Source organism: Penaeus monodon, unplaced genomic scaffold (assembly GCF_015228065.2).
Source record: "Penaeus monodon isolate SGIC_2016 unplaced genomic scaffold, NSTDA_Pmon_1 PmonScaffold_248, whole genome shotgun sequence".
Classification (NCBI taxonomy): domain Eukaryota; kingdom Metazoa; phylum Arthropoda; class Malacostraca; order Decapoda; family Penaeidae; genus Penaeus; species Penaeus monodon.
The window spans coordinates 34,809-57,817 of NW_023655030.1; the positions used below are offsets into that span (position 1 = coordinate 34,809).

General features: G+C 40.3%; 2 pseudogenes; one reads left to right on the forward strand and one right to left on the reverse strand.

Moving 5' to 3' along the window:
- Nucleotides 1-1,635: 1,635 nt before the first annotated feature.
- Nucleotides 1,636-1,754, forward strand: LOC119570352 (annotated as a pseudogene).
- Nucleotides 1,755-2,852: 1,098 nt separating this feature from the next.
- On the reverse strand, nucleotides 2,853-2,971 carry LOC119570345 (annotated as a pseudogene).
- Nucleotides 2,972-23,009: the final 20,038 nt, after the last annotated feature.

Here is a 23,009-nt window from a genome sequence, read left to right on the forward strand (position 1 = left end):
AAAACAGCTAGGATGCGACTGATAAACTGAACGAATGCACCGTGCTAATAGACGTGTCTGATACAGGTGTTACGTGTTGATGGTCAACATACTTAGTAAAAAAAAATACATACTAGATTAATTGAGGTAAAAAAAGACAAGATTTATGGATTTCTATTAACAAACACAGAAACTCAGGTCACAGTGAAAATTATGGACCTACGTTAGAAAACTCAGGATTGGCAACACTGATTAGAAATTTGTTTTATATAGCTTATTATGTAGGAATCGGTGATGAAAAGACAAAAATATGACGAGTATTGTTAAAGTTACAATTGCAAACAGGATTTGAATCCCAAATCACCATTCCTGTGATTAGTTAATCTTTATCATATATCTCTAGTAGTATATTTACGGAAAAGGGAATCATCATGAGTAATCATCGCATGTTCCAGTTTGCATAAATGAATAGTGACCTAAATTAGATTTGCGTGCCTTAGTGATCATGTGTTACTGCATGGCAAGTAAAGAAATTTCCAACAAAAGGGAGAAAAAATCAACAGTGTAGATAGTTATTTTATGTCACCCAAACATTCGAATACTTTTGGCATTTTATTATATATATGCTATATATGCCATACATATTTGCCTAAAGAACTCAATGAAAATTATGCTTCAGTCAACAGCAAAACAGTAAAAGCAAATTTACCGTTGCAAAGAGGGAGAAGGATAGAACGAATTTAGTAGTAATCGCATGAATATAATAGTAATAATATAAGTACTGATATCTGCAAAAGAACAGTGAAAAAAAATGATAGAAATAAAGATAATATCATATCCAAGAAAGCAAATTAAATTTTCAAAAAATCGCGGCTATAGTTTCATTAATGGATTGTTATACAAAAGTATATTTCTTTGTATATATATAATGTAAGAATGTCTTTTTGCCTTTCCCCAAGTTTTTGAGCAATAGTTGCAAACCATGAATTCTTTATAGAGTATTATGGCACAAAAGAGTGATAGAAGTCTAGCAGAATTTGGTAAATCATTAACCATTATTGCATTTACTCCCTTAAGTGTTGGACTGTGGTTGATGTTAGTATGAATCTCACTGATGTGACTCTGATGCCATGGCATTGAAATTTGCAAATGGTATGTAAAGAGTAAGCAGTGATGATGTTGATAGTAGTTATAACCACATTCTAAAAGGATTGATAAATGATGGTGATAATGATGATAAAATTACTAGTAATAACCATTTTACAAATATTGATATTTTGAAGACTGATAATACCAACAAAAAATAATACGATAACAGCAAGAAGTGCCCGAAATATGGTTGCATGTGTACACAGATTTATAACCGTATTGAGGATCATTTACTCAATATCTTCTGTATGACTTGTATATCGTACATTTTTTTACACAGTTGCACAGCTCAAAAATGAGTAAAAGGCTCACGACAGGTGCTTTAAAGTGGTAACAATTGTCTGTACTCTAACAGTGATGATTGATGCACGGTGGAGCAGATCCGAGTGATTAGACTGGAATGTCGTTTTAATGAAGTTTGATGCAACAACAAAAGATAAATGATGTTAATATGTATGAAAAATCTGTGAGCACTGACGTAAAGCTGATTAACGTTTTAAGTTGTACGCCAACGATCAAACCACGATGAAAACACCGCTTGTCGTCCGATCAGCGAACTGAAACAACGTTGGGTCTGGTGAGTACTTGGATGGGTGACCGCTTGGGAACACCAGATGCTGTTGGCGTTTTATTATATATGCATTTCTCAAGAGTTTACAGCAGGTATAATTGTGTTTGCATAAAGATATCAATAGAAATTATGTTTCAAGCAATAGCGAACCGTATTAGTAAATTATTAGATGCTATTGGCATTATGTTATACTTTTTACATTATGTTTTTCTACAAGCCATTCCCTTCCGTGCGCTAGTATAACTTATTACCCTAAGCGGCAAACAAGCACAAACACAAGCATTCAGCACAACATTAGGTCCAGTCTAAGCGCCATAGAAAGATATAGAAAATTTTCCGAACAAAAACTTGCACAATAGGAAAGTACATCTTTAAAAAGGGACCTCAAGCTTAATAACATGTCCGTGGCGATAAGGCACAATAAACTAGTTATCCATATCCGTAATTGGTTTTATTATGTTTATCATTATGTTCATGGTCACCATGTTAGTTTATCTATTATCATAATCATTCTCTTTAATTTCATTTGAGTTGGAATTAGCTATATGACCGAGAGTGGTCGATTGTTATTAATGCATATAATATGGAGCAGATCTCAGTGATATCGTGCAGATATCGTTATTATTATTGTTATTGTTATTATTATTATTATTATTATTATTATTATTATTATTATTATTAATGCAGTCACCACTAAATTGCTTCCATCTGTTTTCTGTCTATCCTTCCCGATCTTTGCAACGGTAAATTTACTTTTACTGTTTTACTACTGATTGAAATATAAGTTCTTTATGCAAATGCATGAGGAGCTGCTGTTAACTCTTGAAAAAAACATTACACATACAGCATATATAACAATATGACAAAAGCATCTGGAAATTTTTATCACCGATTCATACACAAAAAAAGCGCTATAAAGCAAACTCTTAATCAGTGTTGTCAATCCTGAGTTTTCTAACCGAGATCTGGGATTTTTCACACTGATCTGAGTTTCTGTTATTTTTAATACGGCCATCAATCTATTTTTTGTGTTTGTTTTTAAATCTCAAATAATATAGTATGTACCTTTCGTATTAAGCAGTATGTCGAAGAATACATTGAAAACACCACTGACCATTAAATATGGCAAACATATATAGCATATATAATAAAATGTCAACAGCATCTGGTGTTCCCAGGCGAACATCCATCCAAGTACTGACCAGACCCAACGTTGCTTAACTTCGGTGATCGGACGAGAAGTGGTGCTTTCAACGTGGTATGATCGTTGGCAGAGGAAGATGAACATTAAACACATTTCTGTTGTTTTTCATGCATCGTTTAAATAGAATGTATCTTTTGTTTGTGCGTTAAAATATAATGGTATTGCATTCTAGCTGTGACGAGTGTGTGAAGAGACACACACTACCTGCTCATGAAAGGTGAATTCCAAACGAGCGATTCACCAATAAATGTATATTGTACAACTCAGGAATATAGTCAACATATACAAAGATATGAAATTAATAAATGTTAACAATAGATTCATATAATTATCACCATCACTATAACCTATTTTATATTTGTGCATTTATGGTACATATTTCTTGCACAGAGTTAAATGATATAGCTAACCATAAGCAGTAATGGCGATTATTATTCAATCTTAAGTGCTTTCATATAACACTTTTCCCGCTATTGTTGTTGAGTACTTTAGTTGTATTTGTATTGTTATGTTTATTACTAATATTTTCATTATTATTGTTATTAGTCTACAGTTAGTGCCGTCAACATAGTCATTGTTGTCATGGCCATGGTAATAATGATGCTACTATAATAATTAATGTAAATTATTTTTAGCATCATATCAAAGATACTGTGATAATGTTACTGATGACAATTTGAACGAAATGTAAACAGTATTAATGTTGGTAATGATAATGATTATCCTACCAATAACGATGATGATTAGGAAATTATTAATTCAATGAAATTAATGTTAGTAATCATGGTAAGAAATAACAGTAATGGTGACCGTGGCCATCTATTCATAATGATACTCATAGTAGATTTACACTAGTAGATTGTGTGCTTCAACTGCTGATGTAAAGAAGGAGAACTCTATAGGGAAAATTACTACTCTGACAAAATACGACTTCGCGCATGAAGTTTCAGGTTGTTTCAGCATTCCTGAGACTAAAAATATTTTCACTCTGAACAACTGCAATTTGGATAAATTATTCGTTGGCGCAAACCAGATCAGAATTCTGGACCGAGTGAAGAGTTGGGCCGATATAAAATTATTTACAAGCACGCACTCACACGGACGAACACACGCACGCGCGCGCACGCACACACACACACACCAACTGCATAGGCTCGCCGCGCGTCAAACTCATACACATATTAATCGCATAAACGCACGAACGCACACATATAACACACATACGCGCCGGCACAAACCAAAACGCATAAAAAGAAACAAACACATACAGAAATATATAATTCACACACATACACCAAAAGAAAAAACACAGACACAAACTCGACACATAAAAATCACACACGCGCACGCGCTCACAAAACAGATGCTCCCACACACATAATAAAACACAGACACATACACACAAACGCACATACTCGCGGGCATTTGATCTCACATTCCTCGATGCGCTCGCTCTGTATCCTAAACCAGCATTTCCGCAATTGAGGGCTGTCAGTAGATAACAGAGATGGGATAATGGATAACACCCAAGTAGGACAATGACAAAGTTCTTGGCACATGGCCATGGGTAACACTCATAAACGTATCATAAGTAATTGGTGCTGATCATTAGTTCACGTTATTGTGGACTGGGCATACTCTACCAGATCCTATAAAAAATATTTGCATGTAGTAAGTATCGTAAAAGCTTACAAATTCCAATGCAAATCTGCATACACAGCGGCGCCGAAAGAAAAAAGAAAGAAAATACAATGCGCCAAGGGCATCAAACAATCAGCCTCCTTGTGCACATGGTGCACGGAGGGACTTGTCAGTGGGGGTTTTTCTTGGGGGTATAAAACTCGTTTAAATGCATGCTGTGTTGCTATCTAATATCTATTTACAAGCTATGCAGAGCAATGTGTAAAGAAATATAATGGAACGAAAAGATAGTCCATTAAAAACATTTGCTTCCGTAAGTAATGGCTCATTTATTATCTTTACGCCAGTGAGCTGCTTGCTTGCTGTGAGATTGGCGAAGTTCTGGCTTCGCACGGGCCGGTAAATTAGGCCGGCCTGTGTAGCTTTTTATGCTGCTCATTTGTTTGTCTGACACTCAGTGGCTACCGTGGTGGTGGTATTGCAGCAGGCTCTCCTGTATCCGTGGGTAAGCATCTCGCATAATCTCTTTACCAGCACGATGGCTGTGTTTTGCGGGCTTTGTGTAGGAATTGCGGGGTGCACGCAATTCTTAATACTGTACAAGTGTGGCGTTCGGCTCGCCGCAATGCATGCACATCATCTGCTTCACGTTCTATTGTTTGTATAATCTGCCATGCACAGTGGGAACATAGGAGCATTCGTGCAGAATGACCTCGGTACCTCTGTTGTTATTTCAGAGGAGTGCAATGGTTCATAGCCTGTGGCATATGAGTACCCCAGCTGGCGAGGGGAAATATCTCGTTTCCTCTATGTGAAGCTGCAGAGGAAGGAGTTGGCCGTCACCGTACACTTGCTCTAAGTAATTTTCGGCTCTGAGGTATTATCATGGGATTAGGGGGCAGACCCCTGCGATTCGGATAATCGTCAGCAAGCTCATGCATCTGATCCTATGTGGCTGGGAACCCAGTTTATGATCATTCTTCTACCCTGTGCAAGAATCCTCTGTGCCAGTCGTGAGGATGGTAGTCAGAAGGTAGATATTGTCAGTGGGTGAGCGCTGCTGAAGCCAGCTACGGCTCCTTTGGAGTCTGTGTGTATGACCACGTGTCCTTACCTCACGGACGCGTGGCTCAGTGCTCCCATGATAGCAAAATGCCTTGCCTGTAGCGAGGCGGGCGTTGTCTGTTACCCTCATGATTTTGTGGCCTCCTTGCTGCGAACCCGGAGCCTGCAGTGTGGGTCAAGGGATCGATGCCGACAATCCGTGTATAAGTTCTGCTCCCGGAGGGGTGATGGTTGACAAGACCCTCTGGGTTCTGCCTTTAGGCTAGCCGCTACAATATTCGTCTTTGTGCTTGCCAGTCTCATGACCGAGAACTCTATCGAGGTTTGTGACCACGCGGAACTTCGACAAAGTCAGGGGATGTGGGGAGCAATGCCTGGACAGTAGCGGTTTTTGAGCTGATGGCGTATTAACACCCTGGCTGTGTGAGACAGCCAGGAGTGTTTGCCAACAGCTAGTATCTTGTTCTAGGCGTCTGACATTTTTATGTCTAGGCTTGTGTTCCTGGGATGCCTGGATGACCTGTGATAAGAATGTGTGCTGCAGTTAGATCAATCGTGAGGCCAAGGGGGAGAGTTTGTACTACACTAGAGGTTGAAGGACCTTCGCACACTTGGGGCACCTAGAACGACCCTGGCGGACTTAAGTTGATGTCCCAGTCGGTCGTTATATTTTTCTCTTAATGCCAATCAGAGCGAGGAGGCTAGTCTAACAATGGGCCATGACAGCAGTAATAGATATTGAGTAATCTATGTCTGGACCCTATGGTCTTCCACTCATTGCTCTCCATGACAGACGTCCTGCTTTGTCGTCAACAGTACGGGACCTGCCTTCCGGAAGGAGAGGGTTCCCCTCCCAGTCATCCGTACCCAAGGTAGAGGAGTCCTGAACCCCCTCCAAGTCCATTCCTGGATTTTCAGACTGTGCCTTGAACTCTCTTGTTCTCAGAGCCAGGGCTTTGGATGTGATGCAGGAGGGATCTTTCAGTCCGTCTGCAACACGCTCGGATACCAGGTCCAGACAACGCTGGGCTTTGTTTAGGCAGTGTGGTCCAGTGGAGATAAAGCGAGCTCGTCTTCATAGGAGATGACTTGCACCCCCACTGGGAGGTTTAGTTGAGGATACAGGACATTTAATCGTATAAAAGGGCTGGACTGAGAAACCCACCCTGTGGCTTCCATTTCTAGTGCATGTGCTGTGATAGGGAACTGGAATTGACTGGCTGTTCTATTGGTAAAGTGTAACACTATCCAAGACAATAGCTGACCTCTGATTCCCTTTTTGGATCAGGCTCTCCTGAATGGCAAAAGGAACTTGCCACTTCGAAAGCCTTCTCCAGGTCAAGGAATTAGTACCACAGATGTTGCCCGTGGTTATGTGCTCAAGAGTGTGGCTATGCTGTGCGCTGTTGCCATGCCCCGGTGAACCCGTGGAGATGTTCGTGGGGGGTCCCATTTTCCATCGAGGCCGGTTCAGTACCATCCTATCGGCAGTCTTGGCCAGACAGCTGATGGAGAGAGATAGGGGCGGTACTTCCCCCGGCTCCTTTGGTTAGGGATGCGGAACTATGGGAGCCTCTTCCAGCTCGGGTGTAGAGTGGAAGTGTCCCAGACTTGTTGATGGGGTTGAAGAATGCAAGTACCTACCAGCCCAGGAGGGAAATGATGTGGATACGAGAGTCCGTCAGCGCCCGTGGCTGTGTTGCAACTGGCTTTATATGCATCTCTTAGTTCCCTCAGAGAAAAGATAAACATCTGAGTTATTGGGTCAGCTGCCCTTTCTCTGATGTGAGCAAGGTGTCTGGTTGTAGGCGTCTTGTCTGGCCCTCAGTACGGCGGCAGCGTCGCTTAACTCGTTCTCGCAGAGAAACTCTTGCGCCAGTCTTTGGCCTCTGAATGGGGGTCGTGGTGCGTGCATCTCGGGCTGAGCGGATGCGTGACGCTTGTCCGTTGCATAGCTCTGAGAGGTGGTTTGGTGATCGAAGGACTCACACCAGTCCAGACAACTTTTACTGCCTCACTGCTGCTGGCAGTTTCCTTGGCATCCCTTACAGAATACTTAAGAGGCTAGGTTGTCGGGGGGTCTTTGCCTTCGGAAATGATTCGGCACATATTTACCCTGTGGTGACATCCCTAATCTCGTCATTTGAAAGTAACAGTGCGTCCTTGTGACTCTTTTTTCTCCCCTTTACTAGACCCAGGCCGAGTTTTGGGTATGGTCAGTGAGTGCGCCTAATCATGGCATTTAGAAGTTCTGGATTGTAGCACTTCCACATTTTCGCTTGTGTGGGTTCATTGCTTCTCAGACGCGGGGCACAGGCGCTCGGGAACGCCTGCCAGTTGCCTGTCTGTTGTCCATCTGGATTCGGTGTGGTATATTCGGCGGGCCACTCTACATGAGGGCTGTTATAGTGCCATAATGGTCTCATCGGGCCACGCCAGCCAATCCTCTCACCAGAGTCGCAGTGCAGGGTGAGGTCTAGGACCATCCTCTGACATGCGTTGGCTCCTGGCTGTTGAGGAGAGCGATCTGGGGAATGTCTCAAGCACGTTGGCTATGACGGCCAGCCCGCATCCTGTGCCTGCAGGGAGCTAGGATGGGTGGTAGTGCATTGAACGTCTCCCCCTATGGATCAATCTTGCGTGTGCTGCGGAAGCTACATACCGGCTGATGTCTAAGCTACTACAGGTGCGCGGCTGTACACATTGTACAATTTCAGGGGCCCCCCGGCAGTTGAATCTCGACGGCAAGAGATTCAACATCTCACAGTGCGATGCATCGGCTATGCGGAGCAGAGGGAATTGTTGCTTTGACCAGGGTGATACAGGCCTCTTTTGCCATCGGAAACGTGGCAGCGGTGTAGACGTGTACCCGGAGAAGCGAAAGGGTCCGATGATAATGCTCGGAGGACATTCACTTGTTATCTTTTATATGTACTTCACGAGTATGTTAGTCTTTTTTCAGAAATATACAAAACAAGTGAGCAACAAAGGAAGTGTTAAAGTGTGAAATGAAAAAATTGTTTCTTCCTGAGCTCATTGTGCAGACTTCTTAATCTTATAAAAAATATGACAAATATGTTAAAATTCGTATTACCATTATTTAAATTAACAGAAAATGAATTCAATTGCAGTTTTGAAGTGATACATTTCGTAAGAATAATATTGCGATCACTACCAAATGGAAAGTTCCGGCATTCATGGCATTGTGACCAAACCACACGGCGACGCGGACATTCTAAATATTTGTGTGTGATATGACGCTCGTGTGTAGGGGTGAAAATGCATGTAAAAAAAAAAATAAAAATCGCAAGGAGTACTTGAAGTAAAATCGAGGAATACAATTGCAGTATCTTAAGCTACTACCAATACTGGAATACGTTAAGAGTCCGTTTTAGGTAATCCTAACTGACGACCCACAGGGCAAACCTGCATTTATTAATTTATTGGAGACCAACTTCACGATTCCAGGTTGAACAGGGATTTCGTGATAGATAATATATTATATACATATATAATATAGTATATATAGAGATAGATATATAGATTATAGACAGATAGATCTAGATAGATAAGATATATAGTATAGTAATATATATATATAATGTATATATATATCTTAGTAAAAGTATATGAAATGTATGTATGTATATGTGTGTAAATGCTTTAGATGTTTAGATATAGGTTATGTTTCTATATGTATCGATGGAGGCTATATAGATATATTAATAGAAGTAGATATATAGATACATATCCATTACGAGATCAGATAGGAAACATAAACATATATATAAAGACATGAGAAAGAAATGGACACAACATATACATACAACAATTCATATACTTTTCATAATATATATATAACATATTATATATATATAGATGATATATTAGATATATATGATATAGTAGATATTATGTTATATATATATATAAATATAGAGATATATATATAATATATATATGTATATAAATATAAATATATCAAGAAATACAGTCAACCTGGGCCTCGTGAAGTTTGTCTCCAATAAATAATAAATGCAGGTGCCCTGTGTTGGGTCATCAGTTAGGATTACCAAAACGGACCTTAACGTATTCCAGTATTGTAGTAGCTTAAAGATACTGAATTGTATTCTCGATTTTACGTCAAGTACTCTTGAGATTTTTTTTTTTTTTTTACACGCATTTTTTTCACCCCTACACACGAGCGTCAATATCCCAAACAAAATATTAGAAGTCCGCGTCGCCGTGTCGGTGTGGTCACAATGCCATGAATGCCTGGAATTCAAATTTGTAGTGATCCGAATATATTGCCTTAACGAAAATTATCACTTCAAAACTGCATATTGAATATTTTCTGTTATATTAAGAATGGTAATACGAAATTAAAATGATTTGATATTTTTATAAGATTAAGAAGCTGACAAGGCTCAGGAAAACATTTTTTCATTTCACACTTAAAACCTTCCTTGTTGCTCACTTGGTTTTGTTTATTCTGAACACAAAGACTAACATACTCGTAAGTACTATAAAAGATAAACAAGTGGAATGTTTCTCCAGGAGTACATTATCAGCGGAACCTGTTCGCGTCTCCGGGTATCACGTCTACCCGCTGACACGTTCGATGGACAAAGAGGCTGATCACCTGGTCAAAGCAACAATTCCATGCCTCCGCAATAAGCCGATGCATCGCACTGTGGAGATGTTGAATCTCTTGCCGTCGAGATTCAACGGCCGGGGGGGCCCTGAAATGCGCCAAGTGTTACAGCCGGCCACACTGTAGTAGTAGCTTAGACATCAGCAGGTATGTGCTTACCACAGCACACGACAGAGTGATCATAGAGGGAGACGTCAATGCACCCCCAACCCCATCCTGGCTCCCTGCAGGGCACCCGGGATGCGGCGCCGTCCATAGCCAACGTGCTTGAGGACCATTCCCGAGATCGCTCTCCTCATCAGCAGGAGCCAAAAGAATGCAGAGGAGGTGGTCATAGACCTCACCCCTGGCCACTGCGACTCTGGTGGAGAGATTGGCTGCGTCGTCGATTGAGACCATTATGGCACTATAACAGCCCTCATGTATAGTGGCCCAGCCCCGAAATAATACCACGAACCGAATCCAAGATGAAACATGACAAGGCAACTGGCAGGCGTTCCAGAGCGCTTGGCCCGCTGTCTGAGAAGCAATGAACCCACACAAAGCGAAAATGTGGAAGGCTACAAGCCAGACTTGTAAATGCCATGATGAGGCAGCCTCACTGACATACCCAAACTCGGCCTGGGTCTAGGATTCACAAGGACCGCCTGTTACTTCAATGACGCGATTAGGGAGGTCAACCACAGGGTAAATATGTGCCGAAATCATTCCGAAGGCAAAGAACCCGACAACCTAGCCCTCCTCAGGGAGGCTGTCAGGGATGCCAAGGAAACTGCAGCAGAGTGAGCAGGAAAAAAGTGCTGGAATGGTGGAGTCCTCGCTCAACAAACACACCCTCTCAGAGCATGGCAAAGGGACAAGCGAGCCACCAGCCGCTCAGCCCCCGAGATGCACGCACCCACGACCCCCAGTCAGAGGCCAACAGACTGGCGCAAGAGTTCTCTGCGAGAACGAGTAGCGACAGCTGCCAGCCGGACTGAGGGCAAGACAAGAACGCCTACAACCAGGACAGACTGTCACATCAGAGAAGGCAGATGAACCAATAACTCAGAGTGGGAGCTTTTCTCTAGGGAACAAGAGATGGCATATAAGCCAGTTCTCCCAAAAAAGCAACGGGCGCTTGACGGGATCTCGTATCCCATCATTTCCCGCCTGGACTGGTAGTGTGAGCTGCATTCCGCACCCCAATCAACAAGTCCTGGGAAACTTCCACTCTACCCCAGAGCTGGAAGAGGGCTACCATAGTTACCATCCCTAAAACAAAAGGAGCCGGGGAGAAGTAACGCCCCATCTCTATCCTAGCTGTCGGCCAAGACTGCCCGAGAGGGTATGTATGAACGGCTCCGATGGAAAAATGGGACCCCCACACGAACATCTCACGGGTTTTCCACCAGGGGCTATGAGCACAGGCCACAGCATAGCCACCTTCTTGGGCACAATAAACCGGGAACATCTGGTACTATTTCTCTTGACCTGGAGAAGGCTTCGAATTGGCAAGTCCTTTTGCCATTCAGAGAGCCTGATCCAAAAAGGAATCAGAGTAAGCTCATTGGCTTGGATAAGGTGAATACTTACAATAGAACAGCCAGTCAAATTCCAAGGTCACCTATCACAGCACATGCCACTAGAAATGGAACCGCCACGGGTGGGGTTCTCAGTCCGCCCTTGTAATACAAATGTCCTGTATCCTCAACATAAAACCTCCAGTGGGTGCAAGGATCATCTCCTATGCAACGATCATCGCTATATCTCCATGACCACAACTGCTAAACAAGCCCAGCGTGTTCTGGACCTGGTATCAGGGGAGTGCTTGCAGGCAGGACTAAAGATCTCTGCAGCAAATCCAAAGCCATGGTCGAGACAGAGAGTGCACGGCACAAGTCTGAAAAATCCAGGGAATGTACTTGGAGGGGTTCAGGGACTACAATACCTTGGGGTAAGAGATAGACCGGGACCCTTCCTCCGGAAGGAGTGTCCAGCACAACTGCTGACCCGAACAAAGGCAGGGAATGTCGTCATGGAGAGCAATGAGTGGAAGGCATATGGGCTCAGACATAGAGTACTAAGATCATTCTATGTAACATGCTGTCAGGCCCAATTGAGACTATGCCTCCCTCTCTCGATGCATAAGAGAAAATATAAAGAAGATCTGGAGACAGTCCAAAAATTAAGCCGCCAGGTCATTCTGAGGATGCCCCAAAGGTGGGCGAAGGTCCTCAACCTCCTAGTGGAGACAAACCTTCTCCCCTTGGACTCACGAATGATCTAACGGCAGCACAATTCTGATCAAAGGTCATCAGGGATCCCAGGAAACACAAGCCTTAGACATAAAATAGTCAGACGCCTAGAACAAGATAACGAGCTGTTTGCAAAAACAACTCGGCTGTCTCACACAGCCAGGGTGTTAATACGCCATCAGCTCAAAGAACGCGCTACTGGTCAAGGGCATGGACTCCCCACCACCCTGAACTTTGTCGAAGTTCCGGCGTGGGGCACAAACCTCGATAGAGTTCTCGAGTCATGAGGACTGGGGCAAGCAAAAAGAAAACGAAATTGTTACGGCAGCCTAAAGGCAGAAAAGAAAACCAGAGGTCATTGCAACATCACCCTCCGGGAGCAGCACCTATTAACCCGGATGGATCGGTCGATCCTGACCCACACTGCAGGCGCCGGGTTCGCAGCAAAAGGATGCCACAAAATCCATGAGGGATACAGACAACGCATCCTCGCTACAGGCAGAGGCAGTTGCTATTCATGGGAGCACTGAGCCACGCATCCGTTGAGGAGGACAGTGGTCCTACACACAGACTTACAAAGGAGCCGTCGGACTGTCTTCAGCAGCGCTCACCATGACAAATCTACCTTCTGAACTACCATCCCACACCTGGCACAGAGGATTCTTGCAAGGGTAGAAGAAAGTATAATTAAAACGTGGGTTCCAGCAACAATAGGGATAGAGGCAATGAGCTGCTGACAGATAATCGAAATCGGCAGGGGTATGCCCCCTAATCCTCATGATAGACATCAGAGCCGAAAATTACTTAGGAGGAAGTGGACGGGTGACGGCCAACTCCTTCTCCTGCAGCTCACAGAGAGGAAACGAGATATTTCCCTCGGGCCAGCTGGTACTCAGATGCCACAGGCTATGAACCATTGGCACTCTTGAAATAAACAACAGAGTACCGAAGTCAATTCTGCATCAGAATGCGCCTAGGTTACCACTGTGGCATGGCAGATTATACAAACCATAGAAAGGGAAGAGAGATGTTGGCATGCATTGGCGGGCGAGCCGAACGCACACTTGTACATTACTAGAAATTGGCGTGCACACGCAATTCCTAACACAAAGCCGCAAAACAAAGGCATCGTGCTGGTAAGAGAGTATGCGAGATGACTTTCCCACCACGGCTACAGGAGCGCCCTGCTGCCATAACACCACCACGGTAAGCACTGAGGTCAGACAAACAAAATGAGGAAGCAATAAAAGGCTGACACAGGCCGGGCATAAGTGAAAGGGCCCGGGCGAACCGAACTTCTCAAATCTCAAAGCAAGCAAGGCAAGCGTTCACTGGCGTAAAGATAATATGAAGCCATTACTACGGAAGCAAATGTAAGGACTATCTTTTCGTGCCCATTATATTTCTTTACACATTGCTACGCAATAGCTTGTAAAATAGATATTAGATAGCAAACATACAGCCTGCAATTTAAACGAGTTTTATAACTGACAATTCCCTCCGTGCAACCAGTGTGCCACAAGCGAGCTGAATGTGTGATGCCCTTGGCCATTGTTTTTCTTCTTTTTTCGTGCGACGCTGTTGTATGCAAGATTTGCATTGGAATTTTGTAAGCTTTACGTTACTTACTAGATGCAAAAATTTTTTATATTATCGGGTAGGAGTAGCCCAGTCCACAATAACGTGAAAGAATGATAGGACCAATTACATTATGATACGTTTATGAAGTGTTACCATGGCCATCGCCAGAACTTGCATGTCTATTGGGTGAGTAGCCATTATACCATCTCTGTTATCTACTGCCAGCCCTCAATTTGCTGTTTGAAAATGCTGTGTTTAGTGAGACAGGACGCTAGCGCAAGCGAGGAAGAATGTGAGATCAAATGACGCGAGATGTGCGTTTGTGTGTATGGTCTGGTTTATTTATGGGTGGGAAACATCTGTTTGGAGCGCGTGCGCTCCGTGTGTGATGATTTATGTGTGTCGAGTTGTGTCTGTGTTTTTTCTTTTTTTGAGTGTATGTAGTGTGATTATATCATGTTGTATGTGTTTGTGTCTTTATGCGTTGTTTGTGCCTGCGGTATGTGTGATTATATGTGCGTTCGTGCGTTTATGCGATTATATGTGTATGAGTTTGAGCGCGCGGCGCAGCCTATGCGAGGTTGTGGTGGTGTGTGCGTGGGGCGCGCGCATGTGGCGTGTGTTCGCGTGTGAGTGCGTGCTTGTAAAATAATTTTATATCGGGCCCAATCTTCCCCTCGGTCCAGAAATCTGAATCTGTTTTGCGCCAACGAAAGGGTTATCAAATTGGAAGATTAGTTCAGAGTGGAAAATATTTCTAGTCTAAGGAAGGGCTGAAAAAAACCTGAAATTCATGCGCAGAATTCTGTATTTTGTCAGATATTTAAATATTCCGCTATAGAGCTCTCCTTCTTTACAACAAGCATTGAAAGCACAACAATCTACTAGTGTAATCACTATCGAGTATCATTATGAATAGATGGCCACCGCGTCACCATTTATGTTAGTTCTACCAGGATTACTAACATTAATTTCATTGAATTAATAAGTTCCTAATCATCACGTTATTGGTAGGATAATCATTACATTACCAAACATTAATACGGTCTTAAAGTTCGTTCAATATTAGTCATCAGTAACATTGTCACAGTATCTTTGATATGATGCTAAAAACTAATTTACATTAGATATTATAGTAGCATCATTATTACATGGCCATGACAACAATGACTAGTTGACGCACTAACTGTAGACTATAACAATAATATGAAAATATTAGGTAATAAACATAAACAATACAAACTACAACTAAGTATCTCAAACAACAATAGCGGGGAAAAGTGTTATATGAACGCATTAAGATTGAATAATATGCCATTACTGCTTTGGGTTAGCTATATCCATTTTAACTCCCCTTTGTGCAAGAAATATGTACCACAAAATGCACAAATATAAAATAGGTTATAGTGATGGTGATAATAATTATATGAATCTATTGTTAACAGTTATTAATTTCATATATTGGTATATGTTGACTATATTCCTGAGTTGTACAATATACATGTATTGGTGATTCGCTCGTTGGAATTTACCTTTCATGAGCAGGTAGTGTGTGTCTTCTTCCACACACTCGTCACAGCTAGAATGCAATACCATATATTTTAACGCACAAACAAAAGAACATTACTATTTAAACGATGCATGAAAAAACAACAGAAAATGGTTTAATGTTCATCTTAACTCTGCCAACGATCATACCACGGTGAAAGCACCACTTCCCGTCCGATCACGAAGTTAAGCAACGTTGGGTGCTGGTCAGTTTACTTGATGATGTTCGCATGGGAAAACCAGATGCTGTTGACCATTTTATTCTAATGCTTATATTGTTTGCCATATGTAATGGTCAGTGGTGTTTTTCCAAATGTAATTCTTCGGACCTACGCTTAATACGAAAGGTACATTCCTATATTATTTGAGATTTAAAAACAAACACAAAAAATAGATTGATGGGCCGTATTAAACATAACAGAAACTTCATATCAGTGTGAAAAATCCAGATCTCGGTTAGAAAACTCAGGATTGACAACACTGATTTAAAGAGTTGCTTATAGCGCTTTTTTTTGGTATGAAATCGGTGATAAAAAATTTACAGATGCTTGTCATATTGTATATATTGCTGTATGGTAATGTTTTTTTCAAAGTTACACCAGCAGGCTCCTCATGCATTTGATAAAGACCTTATATTCAATCAGTAGTAAACAGAAAAAGTAAATTTTACAGTTGCAAAGATCGGAAGGATAGACAGAAAACAGATGGAAGCATTAGTGGGACTGCATAATAATAATAATAATAATAATAAATAATAATAATAATAATAATAACAATAACAAGAATAACAACAACAAGAATAATAACGATATCTGACGATATCACTGCGATCTGCTACATATGTATGCATTAATCACATCGACCACTATCGGTCATATAGATAATTCCAACTCAAATGAAATAAAGGACTGATTATGATAATAGAAAACTAACATGGTGACCATGAACAAATGATAAACATATAAAACCAATTAGGTATATGGGATAACTAGTTTATTGGGCCTTATCGCCACGGACATGTTATAAGCTTGAGGTCCCTTTTAAAGATGTCCTTTCTATTGTGCAAGTTTTGTCGGAAAATTTTTATATCTTTCTATGGCGTTAGACTGGACCATGTGTGCTGAATGCTTGTGTTTTTGTTGTTTGGCCCGCTTAGGGTAATAAGTTATACTAGCGCACGGAAGGGAAGGCTGTAGAAAAAAAAATAATGTTAAAAAAGTATAACATAATGCCAATAGCAGCTAATAATTTACTAATACGGTTCGCTATTGCTGAAACATAATTTCTAGATATCTTATGCAAAACAATTATAACTGGCTGTAAACTCTTGAGAAAGGCAATATATAATAAAAAGCCAACAGCATCTGGTGTTCCAAGCGGTCACCCATCCAAGTACTCACCAGACCCAACGTTTGTTTTCAGTTTCGCTGATCGGGCACGACAAGCGGTGTTTTCATCGTGGTTTGATCGTTGGCGTACAACTTAAAAGTTAATCAGCTTTACGTCAGTGCCACAGATTTTCCATACCTATTACATCATTATCTTTTGTTGTTGCATCAAACTTTCATTTAAAACGACATTCAGTCTAACACTCGGATCTGCTCCACCGTGCATCAATCATCACTGTTAGAGTACAGACAAATTGTTACCCACTTAAAGCACCTGTCGTGAGCCTTTACTCATTTTGAGCTGTGCAACTGTGTAAAAAAATGTACGATATACAAGTATACAGGAAGATATTGAGTAAAATGATCCTCAATTTACGGTTATAATCTGTGTACACATGCAACTATTCGGGCACTTTCTTGCGGTTATCGTAGCTATTTTTGTGTGGTATTATCAGTTCTTCAAAATACAATATTTGTAAAATGGTAGTACTAGAATTTTATCATTCATTATCACACATTTATAATCCTTTAGATGTGGTTCCTTAACTACTATCAACACATAAATGCTTACTCTTTACATACCATTTGCAAATTTCAATGCCATGCATCATAGTCACATCAGTGAGATTCATACTAACATCAACCACAGTCAACACTTTAATGGGAGTAAATGCAATAAGGTTAATGATTGACAAATTCTGCTAGACTTCTATCACTCTTTTGTGCCTAATACTCTATAAAGAATTCATGGTTTGCAAACTATCTGCTCAAAAACTTGGGGAAAGGCACAAAAAAAAAGGAATTATTACATTATAATATATACAAAGAAACTTATACTTTGTATACCAATCCAAATAATGAAACTATAGCCGCGATTTTTTTGAAAATTTAATTTGCTTTCTGGTATTATGATATTATCTTATTTCTATAATTTTTTTTTCACTGTTCTTTTGCAGTATCACGTACTAATTATTACTATTCATTCATTCGATTACTACTAAACATTAGGTTCATCCTTCTCCTCTGAAACTGTAACATTTGATTTTACTGTTTTGCTGTGACTGAAGCATAATTTCATGAGGGTTTCTTTAGGCAAATATGTATGGCATATATAGCATATATATAATAAAATGCCAATAAGTATTCGAATGTTTGGGTGGACCAAAATAACTATCTTACCACTGGGTTGATTTTTCTCCCTTTTGTTGGTAAAATTTCCTTTACTTGCCATGCAGTAACACATGATCACTAAGGCAAGCAAATCTCAATTTAGGGTCACTATTCATTTATGCAAACTCGGAAACATGCGATGATTACTCATGATGATTCCCTTTTCCGTTAAATATACTACTAGAGATTATGAAAAGGAGTAACTAATCACAGGAATGGTGAATTTGGGATCAAATCCTGTTTGCAATTGTAACTTTAACAATACTCGTCATACTTTTGTCTTTTTCATCACGATTCCTACATTAAAGCTAATAAAACAAATTTCTTTAATCAGTGTTGCAATCCGAGTGTTATAACGTAGGTCCCTAAATTTTCACTGGGACCTGGAGTTTCTGTGTTTGTTAATAGAAAGCCATAAATCTTGTCTTTTTTACATTCAAGTAGTCTAGTATGATTTTTTTTACGAAGTATGTGACATCAACACGGTAACACCTGGATCAGACACGTCTATTAGCATCGGTGATGTCGTTAAGTTCAGTTTACAGTGCATTCTAGCTGTTTTTTTTTTACTAGAGCCCTTCGCAGAGCCACTCTTAACGTGCTCACACACGAGGGAATAATACTTCTGGGATAAGGAACCCAATCTGTAGGATAGAGAGTCGAGAATATCGCCACAAAAAAGGCTGAATAACCACTGTAAAACAAAATGTTCTAATGGTATGATCTAACTACCTATACGTGGGCCTAACTAGATAACTTCGTTCTGCGGTTAGTAGTATTATTTTACCAAGCAGACATAGTGATTATTACCAGGATTTCTATATTCTTTCGTCGAATATTAATTCACTAATTATCATCGTTAATGTAGGGTAATCATTATCAACAATGATACGACATTTGTTCGAATTCTGATCAATAAATTTCAACAGTATCTTTGATATGATGCCTAATTATGATTTAATTTACATTTAATTAGCGTTATTATGAACATTACCATGACAACAAACGACTAAGTTAATGACAGTAATTATCAAAAACAAATAACAATAATAGCGATGAAGAGAATAATATTAAAAATGACTAGGAATAATCATAACGAAACAAAATACACAAAAAAAAGATAATAACAGAACAATAGCGGCAAAAATATGTTATGGAAAGCACATCAAATTTAAGATTTCAATAAATGGTATTTGCTTCTGGTTAGCTATATCGTTATCTCTGTGCAAGATATGCAGATAGAATGAGTACACATTAAAAATTCATACTAAAATATCACATTACTCAATTTCTTATCATTACTTGCTACAACCTTGTTATTCTCCCCTTACAAAAGTTGCACAGCGCAAGCAATAGTAAAAGCTTTAACAGCAGGTGCAAAAAACTCGGTGACAATAGATTGCCAATACTCCCGATAGTGGTCGATGTGAATGATGTTACCTTATGGAAAAGATCTCAATGTAGATTGGACATTGTCATTGTCAGAAGTTTGATGCAAAACTAAAATATACATGATATTAGGGATTGTTATAAAAATGACTGAGCACGACAGACAAAAGTGGCTAACGTTAAATAAAACTTTGCAACGTCATACCCACGTTGAAAAGCACAGCTTCTCGTCCGATCAGCGAAAGTTAAGCAAACGTTCGGTATGGTCAGTACTTGGATGGGTGACGCCTGGGAACACAAGTGCGTTGGCATTTATTATACATATTTATTATATATTATATAAGAAATGTATAGTTTAGCATATATAATAAATGCTAAAAATATGCATTTCTTTGCCACTTTTAACAGCTCTTCTCAGACTTGTATCAAGAAATCCAATGAAATTATACTTTAATTTAAACGAAATAGCGTAAAAGTCATTGGTAGGAGAATTTTAGAGAGAATAAAGAAAATGGATGGGGGTGATAACTAAAGGAAATAAAGTGATAATGACTGTTTTTATCAATAATCATTAGTAATGACATGGATATAAAAATAGAATGTGAAATCATTTTAATAATCAAAGAAAAACATTCACGATCAATTTCCAGCCATATATCTTGGCAGTAGTTAGCGTTGAAGCTTTGATCTATACCATCTCGTGAGTTTCGAGCCTGTGTTGTCAGTGTACGTTTTATTAACCGTGAAAAACATGTAGAGATTTCCTCTCCCTTTGCCGTTGGATTTTGGATGATGAATGTAGGTGTAACTGGATGCAGTAATTGGAATTCCTAGGAAGACTAAATAAAAACTGATTGTATATGGGTTATTAACATAATACATTCATAAGAGGTTCCGCGCCAGAGGAAAGCATAATAACAAAGCAGATTCTGAGGAGTGCTGTAGGACAGGATCTCCGCAGCCAAACCCGAATCCATAGCTGAACAAAATTTTTCAAGGCACAAGTCTGAATCCAGGAATTGATTAGAGAGGTCAGGGTCTTCCAAACTTTGGGAGGCCCTGCATTTGGGTTGCAGAACCAAAGCAAAGCATGTCTGTCATAGAGCAATGACTGGGGATACATGGGAACTAGCTAAATTTTAAAAGATCATTCTATGTACATGCACCCGTCCCAAGGACTATGTTTCTACCCCCCTATTGCCGCAAAGCCAAAAAAGAAAAAATTTGGGAGAACGTTCAAAATTAAAGTCCCAGGACATTCTGGTGGAAAAAGGGCCCTCACCTTTCATGGGGAAAACCTTCTCCCCCGGACCCCGAATTTGATCTAATGGCAGCCTTTCCCTTTTCTAAGGCTCCAGCACCCAGAAACACAAACTGAGACACTAAATACCAGACCCTAGAACAAGACCACGACTGTTTGCAAATAACCCCTTTGCTTCTCACACAGCCAGGTGTTGATACGCATCAGCTCAACGAAAAACACTTGCCAAGGCAGACATTATACGTACTGTTTCGATATTCATCACCAAATTTTGTTTCGTTTTCTATAGATACCCGCGCGCGCACACGCAGCACACACGCACGCACGCCGCACGACGCACGCACGCACGCACCCACACACACACACAACAACAAAACCCCACACACACACCACAAACAAACACACACCACAACACAAAACCCCCCAACAACACACACACACACGCACGTTCGCACGTCAAAAATTTTTCTTCATTTAAAAATTAATGTTTTTATGTTAAAAAAATTAAGGTAGCATGTTTTTTGTTTCAAAATTTAGGTTTTTGGTGTTTGGTTCTGTGAAAAAGAAATGTCACTTATTTGTTCGATTAACTACTACTAGAGGGTGCAGCTACGAGAACCCTTTGCAGTGTTATCATCAATCTGAAAATGTTTATCTGACCAGCTGCCACACACGATTTTTTTTTTTCTTTTAAAAGCTGAAGCATTTTCAGAAGAAATTGCGCTATAATTGATACTTGCTGTGTTGAAAGAAAGGGGGGAAAAGCCGCCCCACTTCATTTGGTGTTGCCATTTCGATAAAAAAACAATTCCAGGGAAAACGCATTTGAAAAAACCCACCACAAACCATATAATTAACTCACATCCGACGGGATGGGATGTTGTACATGACATGTCCACTGTAAATTTACTTTTTTAAATTTTCTTTCACATAGATGGTACATTTTTTAAAATCCCAATGAGCCAGTTACGAAACTGCCTTCTGGCCTGTTTTCCTTTTTCCTTGATTTTCGAAAATATTTTACGTTATTTATATGCTGTTACTAGGTCTTTTAAAAATTTAAAATAAATTTTAAGTCTTGATAAAAAAAAAACACCATCATATCCATAACATTGTAAATAATTTTAAAAATATAATATATATATATTATATAATATTATAATAAAATATATAATATACATAAAAATATACTTTTTTTTTTTTTTATTCCCCCCATTTCAAGGAAAGGTGAAAAGGGGAAGGTCATAAGAAAAAACTGCTAAATTGACTCCCTTTTGGCTAAGCACTAGCAGAGCCATCTATATGCAAGCATTTCACCCCAAAAAAAACACACACACACCACCAATAAAAATAATAATAAAAATCACAGCATTTACCCGCGGGATTGAATTGGTGCTACCTGTTTTGTTATAACTTATTTGAAAGAAAACAAAAGGTCAAAAAGGCTTTGTAGTTTCCTAAATAGACACAAAATACTTTTTGTAAATTTATTCTACCAAAATCCCTTTGTAGTGAACGCGGGAACGACGCAGCGCCGTAACCCTGTTAAGACATTGAATAACAATTCGCGTATGAAAACGAGCCGCACTGCCCTTAGAAGTGGCGGGTTTGCCCGTATATATACCCCCGTTCTCCCAAGACAAAGCGGGGAAGGGAAGAGAACGAGGAAACGCAACCGGGCTTCCAGGGGGGAGGACGAAATACTGATTCACTCTCTAGATTGCGTTAATTGATACCAAAAGTTAAGACCCTTTTGATCCTTTGGGACAATTTTTTGAGAAAAGGGGTCGGACCGGGTCCGATGCCCGTATGATGCTCCCCGGCTCCCCCTTTTCTCCCCCTCAAGGAGGAGGGGCGACTCATGCCCCTCCTTGACAAATCGACCTAAAAACGGAACCCCCACGAACGACAAAACGAGAAGCCCACTTTTAAAAACCCCTACCGAGAACAGGTTCGCGAATGTAAATGCGTGAATAAAAATCAACGTTTTGAAGGGAAACCCCCTTTTATCTCAAAAAGGTCCTTGATGGTAAATGGGACGGCGTTTTTTGTTTTTGTCAAAAAATTTGCGAGAGGGAAGCCTCCTTTTAAAGTAAAATAAAACCCCCAGATTAAGGATTTACTTATGCTGACGCAAATTCATGATCTTCGAGTTAAAGTAATATTCCTTTT